We start from the raw sequence: 9,783 nt of genomic DNA, 5'->3' as shown, positions 1-9,783 counted from the left end.
TTCAATTACATTTTTTACAAATTTAATAAAACAGTAATAAAAAAAATCATTCGAGAGTACCCACAACAAATATCAGAAGTAACTAATTCCAGTTTCGAAAAAAAATAAATAATATATATAAATGGAACCAATTTATTTGAAACCTCTTTCTATTAAAGTTGAAAAGTTGGAGGAAAAGTAAAAAGCTGCGAAATGGAGCAATTTCGGTCAACCAGTTGAATAGGTGACTGGGGGAGGGAAGAAATAATATTTAGGTAGATTGAAATAAAAATATTATATCACTACTTGAATATTTAATATTATATAATTTCACCACTTTTAGAAAATCAGAATAAAGTCATGATAATTAAATATGTTTTTATTTTAAATATAAGTTTTTTTTTTAATTCTTAGAAAGATTGTTTGACTGATTTCTGTAAAATGATATTTTGTTCTTTACTATTTTTTTGTAGTTATTATATTATATTTAATTTTTCATTTTAATTTTGATAATAAGTTATTTATTTCAATTTAGTCTATTTGATAATATCTTGTAGAAAGAAAAAAATATTAACTACATATTATAAAGAGGACTATAACGATATTAAAAAGACTATAACTCAATAGAAAAATGGACTGAAATCAAAGGCCGAACAAAAAGATGAATACAACTTTATTTAAAGTACCAAATACATATTACCTTTCTCTTGAAAATATATGTTCAAATTACTTGTACAAATTTAAATTTATAATTGTACTTAAAAAAAATGTACTCGTTTTCTAGATTCTTCTCTTCCTAATCATTACTTTCTATTAGAGCTGTCAAAACGAGTAACTCGGCTCGACCCGGCCCGACCCACCACGGGTTGGTGGATAAACTGGTTGGCTCACTAGCCCATTTAATTACATTTTTTTAAATAAAAAAAATACAAACTTTCTGTAATTTAAATTTAAACAAGTTTCACTCCCGAAAAAATTATGTTAAAGACAATTCAAAATAATAATAAAAAGTATAATATAATCTAAATGTCATCCAAAAACAAACACAAAAAACATACAAATAAGTTTCTTATATTCATTATTTTTTTTTTCTTATTCAACAATATCAACAAAAAAATTAATAGTTTAATCTGTAACATAATTTCTCAAATTCAAAGATATCAAAAAGAGCTTGTTCAAATAATATATACTCAAATTGTTTAAATAAAATGAACAAAATCTTATACAAGCATGTCAGAACATGAAAAAAATCATTCCATGTCTTCAAATCCCTCAGAACAAAAAAAAAATCGCAAACCCCTATTTTTGTCATTATAGGATTTTTGAAAAAAAAAAGAAAAAGAAGTGAGAAAACAAAAATGTGGAGAAAAGAGAAGAAAAAAGGAAAGATGTTTTACCTACTCCTTGAAGAATTTTAGTGAGGTGAGAGTGAGAGCACCGTTAGATGAGAGCAAGTACCGTGAGAGTGATTTGTGAAAGCAGATGTTACCTTTTTTGGTATACATAGTGAGTGAAGAGAATATTTTATTTTTTAGGGTTTCATAAATAAAATAATAAATTAAAAAAATAAAATTAGGTAGGTGGATTGATGGGCCAACCCGGCTCACCACGGGTTCAACCCGCATGAGCCGGGTTTAAATCTGACCCGTATATAGGTGGGTTGTATTTTTCAAACCCAACCTTCAGGCCGGGTTGACCTGCGGGTTGTGACCCATTTTGACGGCTCTAGTTTTTATGTATCTTTTATACTAATTATCTTTTATGTTTAAGTGTATTTATTTTGTAGTCAAGTGAGAGAAGATAATATCGTAAGTTACTAAATAGTTATATTTAAATTATTGTTTGTTTCATAATTTGGTTACTAAATTAGTATCTTATCTTAAAAGATGTTTTAGTTTAAAATAGAAGGAAGTACAGAAGATGAACTTCATAAAGAGTTGGAATTTAAAAGATTTATGATAATGTTAAGGAACAAATCTTTTGAAGACGTAATATTTATGAAAATTAAAATTCAAAAAATATGAACATCATAATTTGAAGAACAATTAAATAGTTTAAGCAATTAAAATTAATTCTAATTTTTTTTAATTATAAATAATTCTTTCTTTTTAAAATTTTCAAGTTACTTTTGTGCTCGGTATCTTTGGACTCTTTTTAAGGTTTCTTAGATAGCTTAAAAGTTTGTGCATATATAAAGCAACACTAAATAAACACTTTTGAGTGATATTATATGTATTTGTATTTTTTGAAGGATGATTATCTTGGTTTTTGGATTATAACTCTTAAAAGAGACATTAAGATCATGACTTGAAGAGAAATAATACAATCATTAGTGCATAAAGGGCTTCAGAAGTCGGTTATTTTGGACATTTAACGTCACATCAGGAACCGATGTCTTTACGGGTGACGTTAATGGGACGTCGGTTTTCTGCATGTGCGACGTCGTTATAGACGTCGGTTAAGGCCAAAGCTCGATGTCTATAAAGGCATTAGACATTACACTGACTGACGTCCAAGGGCACCCTAGACGTCGGTTTAGTGACACGTTCGACGTCTATAAAGCCGTCAAACATTGCATTAATCGACGTCTATGGGCACTCTAGACCTCAGTTATTACATTAGCCGACGTCTATGGGCACTATAGATGTCTGTCATTACATTAATTAACTGATGTCTATGATGTGTTGTGTTTTGATGCGGTTTTTCTCGTGTCTTTGGGTAGCGTCGTAGCACCTCATTCCTTTGCTAGTTTCCTCGTAAGAAAAAATTGCGTCTTTTGGATTTCTCATGGCATTTCAACCCAAAGACGAACCTGGGTCGTTGCCTAGGTCCACTCCGATCGCCAATGAAAAAGAATACGGTGAGAATTCGGTGACACCGTATTCTCACCATTTTCTTTTTCAATGGCGGTGGAATGACTCTATGCAAGGACCCAGATTCGTCTTTGGGTTGGAATGCCATGAGATATCCAAAAGACATAAGTTTTTCTTAGGAGGAAACTAGCAAAGGGAGAAGGTGCACCACACTCCCAAAGACACAAGAAAAAATTGCACCAAAACACAACGAAAACACGTTTTAATTGGTTCAAATAAAAGATAATCCATCAAAGATTACTTTAATCGAATTAAAAGCAAGTTTAACCATATCAAAAGAGATTAAACGCACCTATAAATTCAAAGGAGCGGAGAGAAAAGCAAAGGAAGACGATGAAGTGCGCGAAATTGCTGGTTCGCAATCTCTGTTTTAAAAAGAAATCCGACGTCGGTTGCACACGAGCCCGACGTCTATAATGGAAAAGACGTCGGTTAACTCACTAATTCGACGTCTTTCTGATTTAAAAATTAATATTCGCGGGACTTATAGACGTCGACTACTAAGGCACTGACATCTATATACGATTATAGACGTCAGTGTGGAGGCATTCGACGTCTGCATGACGAAAGAAATGACTTTTCACCTGCCTTGCAGACATATAAACGTCGGTTATCGCTTACCAGACGTCTATAGGTCTAACAGGTAGGTGAATAACCATTAATGTCCACCATATAGACGTTAGTTTGGCGGGATCCGACGTCTATATGATGGAAAGGAATGACTTTTCACCTCCCTGTAGACATATAGACGTCGGGGCCCTTCCAAACTGACGTCTATATGACCAACTTATTTACGAAAATGCCACCGGTCATCAATATACGTCGAGCTTACCCCTAACCGACGTCTAAGGGGTGACGTTAATCATCGTTTTTGCATTAGTGAATAGTTTAGACAATTAAAATTATTTGTAATTTTCTTTTATTTGTAAATAGTTTGTTTATGTTTTTAATTTTTCAAGTTATTTTTGGGTTCGATATCTTTAGACTTTCTTTTAGGGATTTTTAGGTAGCTTAAACATTTGTGCCTATATAAAGAGACACCAAATAGACACTTTTGAGTCATATTATATGTATTTTCATTTTTTGAAGAATGATTCTCTTGGTTCTTAAATTATAACTATCAAGGGACATGAAGATCATGGCTTGGAGAGCAATCATACAATAGTTTAAACAATTAAAAGTATTAGTAATTTTATTTTAATTGCAAATAATTCGTTTCTATTTTTAAATTTATAATTTATTTTTTTCCAAGGACAGGTTTCTTAGGTGACTTAAGCATTTGTGCCTATAGGAGAAAGGGAGATCTTCACTACCAACACACTAAGTTGTTTTAGAATTGTTTGTTGTGACAAGTGTGACGACTGTGGTGATTATGGCAACGATTCATTCACATCTTCCTCCCTTTGCATTCCAAATTGGTATACATATTTAAAAACTTATATAAGATTAGTATACAATTACCAATAAAAACAACAAGGTGCGTAATTAAAACAATTACCTCCTCATAATTGGTTTTGATAATCTTACTGCCAAAAGATAAAATATCCAAGGACTTGTCCCACTATTTGAACCTCTTGAGTAGGCATATGGATTTTTTGCAGTAGCATCTCAAACGCTTACAACCACCATCCTTATCATGTTTACTATAATTAGGACTCATATTGTAACATCCTAAGAATTTTAGTATAAAACTATAATAGGAGTTAACATGTAATAATATGATAGAACAGTGGAAGAATTTATACTATGGAGTTGGGATATATAAAATACCCATAAAATTAAAACTATATAAGTTCTAAGAGTCTTATACAAATTAATAGCTTAAGCTGAATGGTTCTAGGTCTAAGTTTAAACCGAACGACGTTACAGAATATTAATTCATACCGACTGGTTATACAAAAGGCTATAAACCGTATGGTTTCTACATGAATTAATAAACAACCTATTGACCAAACAATCCTACATTAGCTTCAGGGTTCTCATTCTCCAGCGCTTCCTCCAGTGAGCACTCATCGCCTTTTGCTCACATCTACAGGATGATCATCGCAGTGAAGAGAATGACTGAACGGACAGACAAAAATAAGACAAAAAAGTAGGGTAAACTTATGTAATTTATTAATCATAATAATACACAGGTTCATTGATATCATACACAATTCATACATACATTTCAAAACATATCCAATCAATAAAATACAATCAAGGACCAAACATTTAATACATAATATGATCGACTATTGACTTGACTCATCCGGTTTTGTATAAATTATGTAGCTACGACGTTTATGCACCCAGGTGGAACCTAGTTGGGATGCCCTCAACAGCTGCCACCCGAGGTTAGTCTAGTGAAGATTACCTCGGTATGTAATGCCTCAACAACTTATAAGGAATATTGATTGCCCCCACACATCAACACAAGGCTTTTCAATGTGCTTTGTCCTCACTCGTACACTTTCCGGGAAAACTTCCCAGAAGGTCACCCATCCCTAAATTACTCCAAGCTCTTTGTTTGTGCCTCTTGCACTTCGTGCCTCCTTACTGGGAGAGGCTAGGGTCTGATACCACTTGTAATGCCCCGGCAACTTACAGGGAATAGTGATTGTCCCCACACATCAACACGAGGCTTTTCAATGTGTTTTGTCCTCACTCACACACTTTCCGGGAAAACTTCCCAAAAGGTCACCATCCCTAAATTACTCCAGGCTAAGCACGTTTAACCATGGAGTTCTTATGGGTTAGGCTACCGAAAAGCAAATGCATTTTGTTGATATGAGTAGCCAAATCAATTCCTTTAAGCTATCCTTTAACTGTATAGTCCCATACCTATACAATCTTTAGATCCCTCTCATTCTGGTGTATGTTCGATTCTTCCATGTGCCCCTCCCACTGGAAGCCTGCTAGGAGTCGCTCTTTGTTTGTGCCTCTTGCACCGGCGATCACTCCCCACCCTCGTCAATGCCCGAGTGTCACACGGTACACCAATACCATAAGGTTAAAGGACCACCTACCATTCTCACACATGAGTTACTCCTCTCTACGTGAGAATGAGTAATCACATAATATCAGGATAAACAACAGCTTAGCATACCTACATTCATACTTTACAATTCAAACCATTCATGAGATATTCCTCCTTGGAACCTCTTTCACATATCCATGTTATTCATTTCATATAAATCTTTAAATACCATCATACTTAGCCACCAAAATAATCAAACTGAACAATATAGTAAAATCACAATCATGAATAAGACCTAAACGAAGTAGTACTATAGCCCATAAACATGACCGAATGGTAAGAACACCCATAACTCAAGAACATGACCGAGCGATCAAGTAACAAGATAGCTCCGGTATGAGCCGAATATAGTCTAAGACCGAACACTAATAAGCTTTAGTCGAATACTAAATACTTAGACATAATACTTATACCTTAGGCCTAGCACTTAGAGCTTAGGCCGAACACTTGGAGCTTTAGTCGAGCACTTTGAGCTTAGGCCGAACATTTTGGCTAAAAGACTTGAGTTCTCTTCAAGAAATCGAGTGCCAGTACGAGACCGAACACTCTTTAAGAGACCGAGTGCCAGTACAAGACCGAGCACTCTTTTAAGAGACCGAGTGCAAGTACAAGACCGAACACTCTTTTAAGATAAATTATATATATGTGTGTGTAAGACCGACAATGAGAATATATTAACGTCTATTCACATACTTGAGACAAATATAATATTAAAGTCTTAACTTATTTTGAATACTTTGACTAGGCTGATTATTAAGTGAAGATAGAATACCTTAATTAGGCTGAATACTTATTTTCAACATGTTAATAGAAGACCGATCGGTCATCAACTGAAACTCTCTACAGAAAGAGAATTCAGCCAAGACCGAACACACTAAGGTCAAACCGAACGGTCACAAAGAACTCTCGGTGACCATTACCAAATTCTACAGAAGACTATATAACTAAGATTATACCCTATTCATACCAAGTTCATGTCATTTCTAAATCATCAATTCATACATTCGTACATGCATTAACATCAATATCACATATCTATCAAATAATCAAACAAAACATACTTCACACATACAATCATTCCAATCAGAAAATCAGAATTAAATTATATAAACTTCCCTTACCTCGAAACCCAGAAAATGCTATGCTCTCACAATATTGCTTACTCCACAAGTATCTCCTAAGGCTTCCTACAAGCTTCTGATTTTGTGAAAAGGGCCAATCATGGAATCAAGGACAGATTATAGATTCAGAGAAGGGCTTAATGAACGCATGCAAGACCAAACAATGCTTTGCATGCGACATAAATGCATTGACCATAAAAAGACGATGAGGTTGGACTTACCACTTCAAAACCGCAACTTGATCGGTTCAAATGAAAGCCCTTGACGTTAGGAAGTCTCAGACGTTTTCTGAACGGTGATCGGAGAAGTAGAAAGTGAGAAATCTTAGAAAGAAGACAGAGAATTCTAGAGAAGGAGGAGAAAATGAGTTTCAGAAACTTGGGGAAGAAGGGCGCATGCAGAGAAGTGGCACCAGTTTTGAAATCCCGTCTTAAATACTACCGTCAAAACCGAAAGGTCCACTCTGCTGCAACCACCTGTCCTCCACTTCTTGAATTTCACATTCTCTTCACTGACACCTGGATCCCACTAAGTTGTGGAATTTAAGGCTTCTGACACATATTGATGTCCATTTTTCTATTTCCTACAATTTATTTGGAGATTTTGATCACCACCAAAAATTCACTACCTTTGGCATTGGATTCAATAAAAAGAAAAAAAATAGATAGCACAAACTCTCATTCTATTTTATACCTCATTGTTTTCTCATAATGCAGAAGGGTAATCACACCAATTGAATGCAATAACACAAACATAGAAAGCTCCAGAAAAATGGAGAATATCACAATATCAAATTTTCCTCAAAACAAATGCAATGTAACATTTAATACCAAAAAACACATCAAGTTCAAAACTTACTTGTAACCACAATAGGAAGATCAACAAAACACCACAAACACGTCAATCAGTTAACGACCCACCACACCTTGGCAATAGAAGCATGACTAACCAACCCACCACATACTGCAACTTCAGCAACAACAAAATCTCACCACATGAGCAACACACTAGAAGAGCAACCATAATGAGAGCTTCACCCACCATAGACGAATGATAACTTGACCCACCACAATGAGAAGCACGACCAACCAACCCACCATGAACAATAACCACAACGACGACGCACTAGAAGAGCAACCACGAAGAGAGCTTCATCCAAAGCAGGCGAACGATAGCTTCACCCATCACGGTGAGAGCTTCATCTACCACATTAACGACAACCATCGTTGACAAACACGACTAAGAAGAAAAGGTGAAGGACACAAAGTGAATGAGACAAGTAAAGAATGAGAAGAAACATAGAGACAGTGGGATAGAACAAGAAAAAACAAATAAGAAGAAACATGGAAAAGAGAGAAAGTGAAGCGCAAAAAAAAGGAAGAAAAAAATATAAAATATTTTATATCATTTTTACCACCACGTTACTTTCTATACATAGTAGATTTCAATCAATATAAAATTTTGCTACAAAAATGTTTTTTCACAACGAAATAGTTCAAAAGATATCAAACTTTTCTTACTATAACAACTACTAAAGACAATATATTCTAATTTTTTTTACTTGTGTTATTATCATTTAATATTGCTCATGGACTAAGTGTTTATTTGAAAATAAATATTCATTTCTTATTTCAACAATACAACAAAAATAATTTATTAGCCTGAAATAAAGATATTGTTTATTTTTTGTCCAACCATACTTTCTTTTTTGGTAAAAAATATAAAATGTTATCGGATAATGTCTTAATGATGTTGATTTAAAATATTTATTAATTTCATTAACATCTAATAATTATTATAAAACTGTATTGATAATCCTAAATTTATCCATCTCAGTTAAATTTTTTCAAACATTTAAAAGTGATGCATTCAAATGTTCCATACTAACATGCACTTCATTGTTTTAATAGAAATTAAATTATTCTTCAGGTTCTATTATTATTGTAAGTGTATGTTTAATTTAATATTTGGAGTTTCAGATTGATCGAATAAGAAGAATAAAAACTAGTTATTTCACTCTATTCTAGACCAACTAAAACACCAATATAACACAAGGTATCCTCTAAAATAACGTCACGAACAGAGTCTAAGTCATTCATACATACATACACAGTATTAAAACAAATCATAACACAAATCTCAAGACAAATTCATGTCATTGTCGAATTCTTAAGAAAATAAAAATAAATTTAACTCTCTTACAATGCAATAATTATTGAATTTATCGAAAAAAATACAAAAAAAATACACAATACCAATAAAATATAAATCAAATCATATAAAATAAAAGATTGACATTATTTTTTATAAAAATCTTAAGATAATATATTAGTAAATCTTTCATGTGTTTTATTTTTTTATTTCTATCTAATATAAAATTTAGATTCATACTTAAATTTTTTGACAATAACATAGGCTAACTGGTTTAGTTAGAAGAAAATGACTAACCAATGTTTATTTCGTTGACTCCTGTCAATATAACTATCTTTTTGGTTAAATTAACTTAACTACTTTTGGTTTGACTATTTTGCTGTGTCTTCTCACGTGCATTCAATGTAAAAGCCTTTGATGATCAAAATTTATTTTATTAATTTCACGCAAAGAAAGATCAGATTTGTATTTATTATTTATATATTATAAATTGATTTTAATTTTTAATTAATGTAGGATTTCTAATCGTTGACGTCATTGAAAAAATAATTTAAATTTCACACAATTTTATTATAAGACAAATTTAAAAAAGGGTTAATCTTTTTCTAGAAATTGCTGGTATTATTATGCTACTTGCAAA

The sequence above is a fragment of the Vigna radiata genome, unplaced genomic scaffold (assembly GCF_000741045.1).
Source record: "Vigna radiata var. radiata cultivar VC1973A unplaced genomic scaffold, Vradiata_ver6 scaffold_7, whole genome shotgun sequence".
Taxonomy (NCBI): Eukaryota; Viridiplantae; Streptophyta; class Magnoliopsida; order Fabales; family Fabaceae; genus Vigna; species Vigna radiata.
This window is presented reverse-complemented; position numbering follows the sequence as displayed.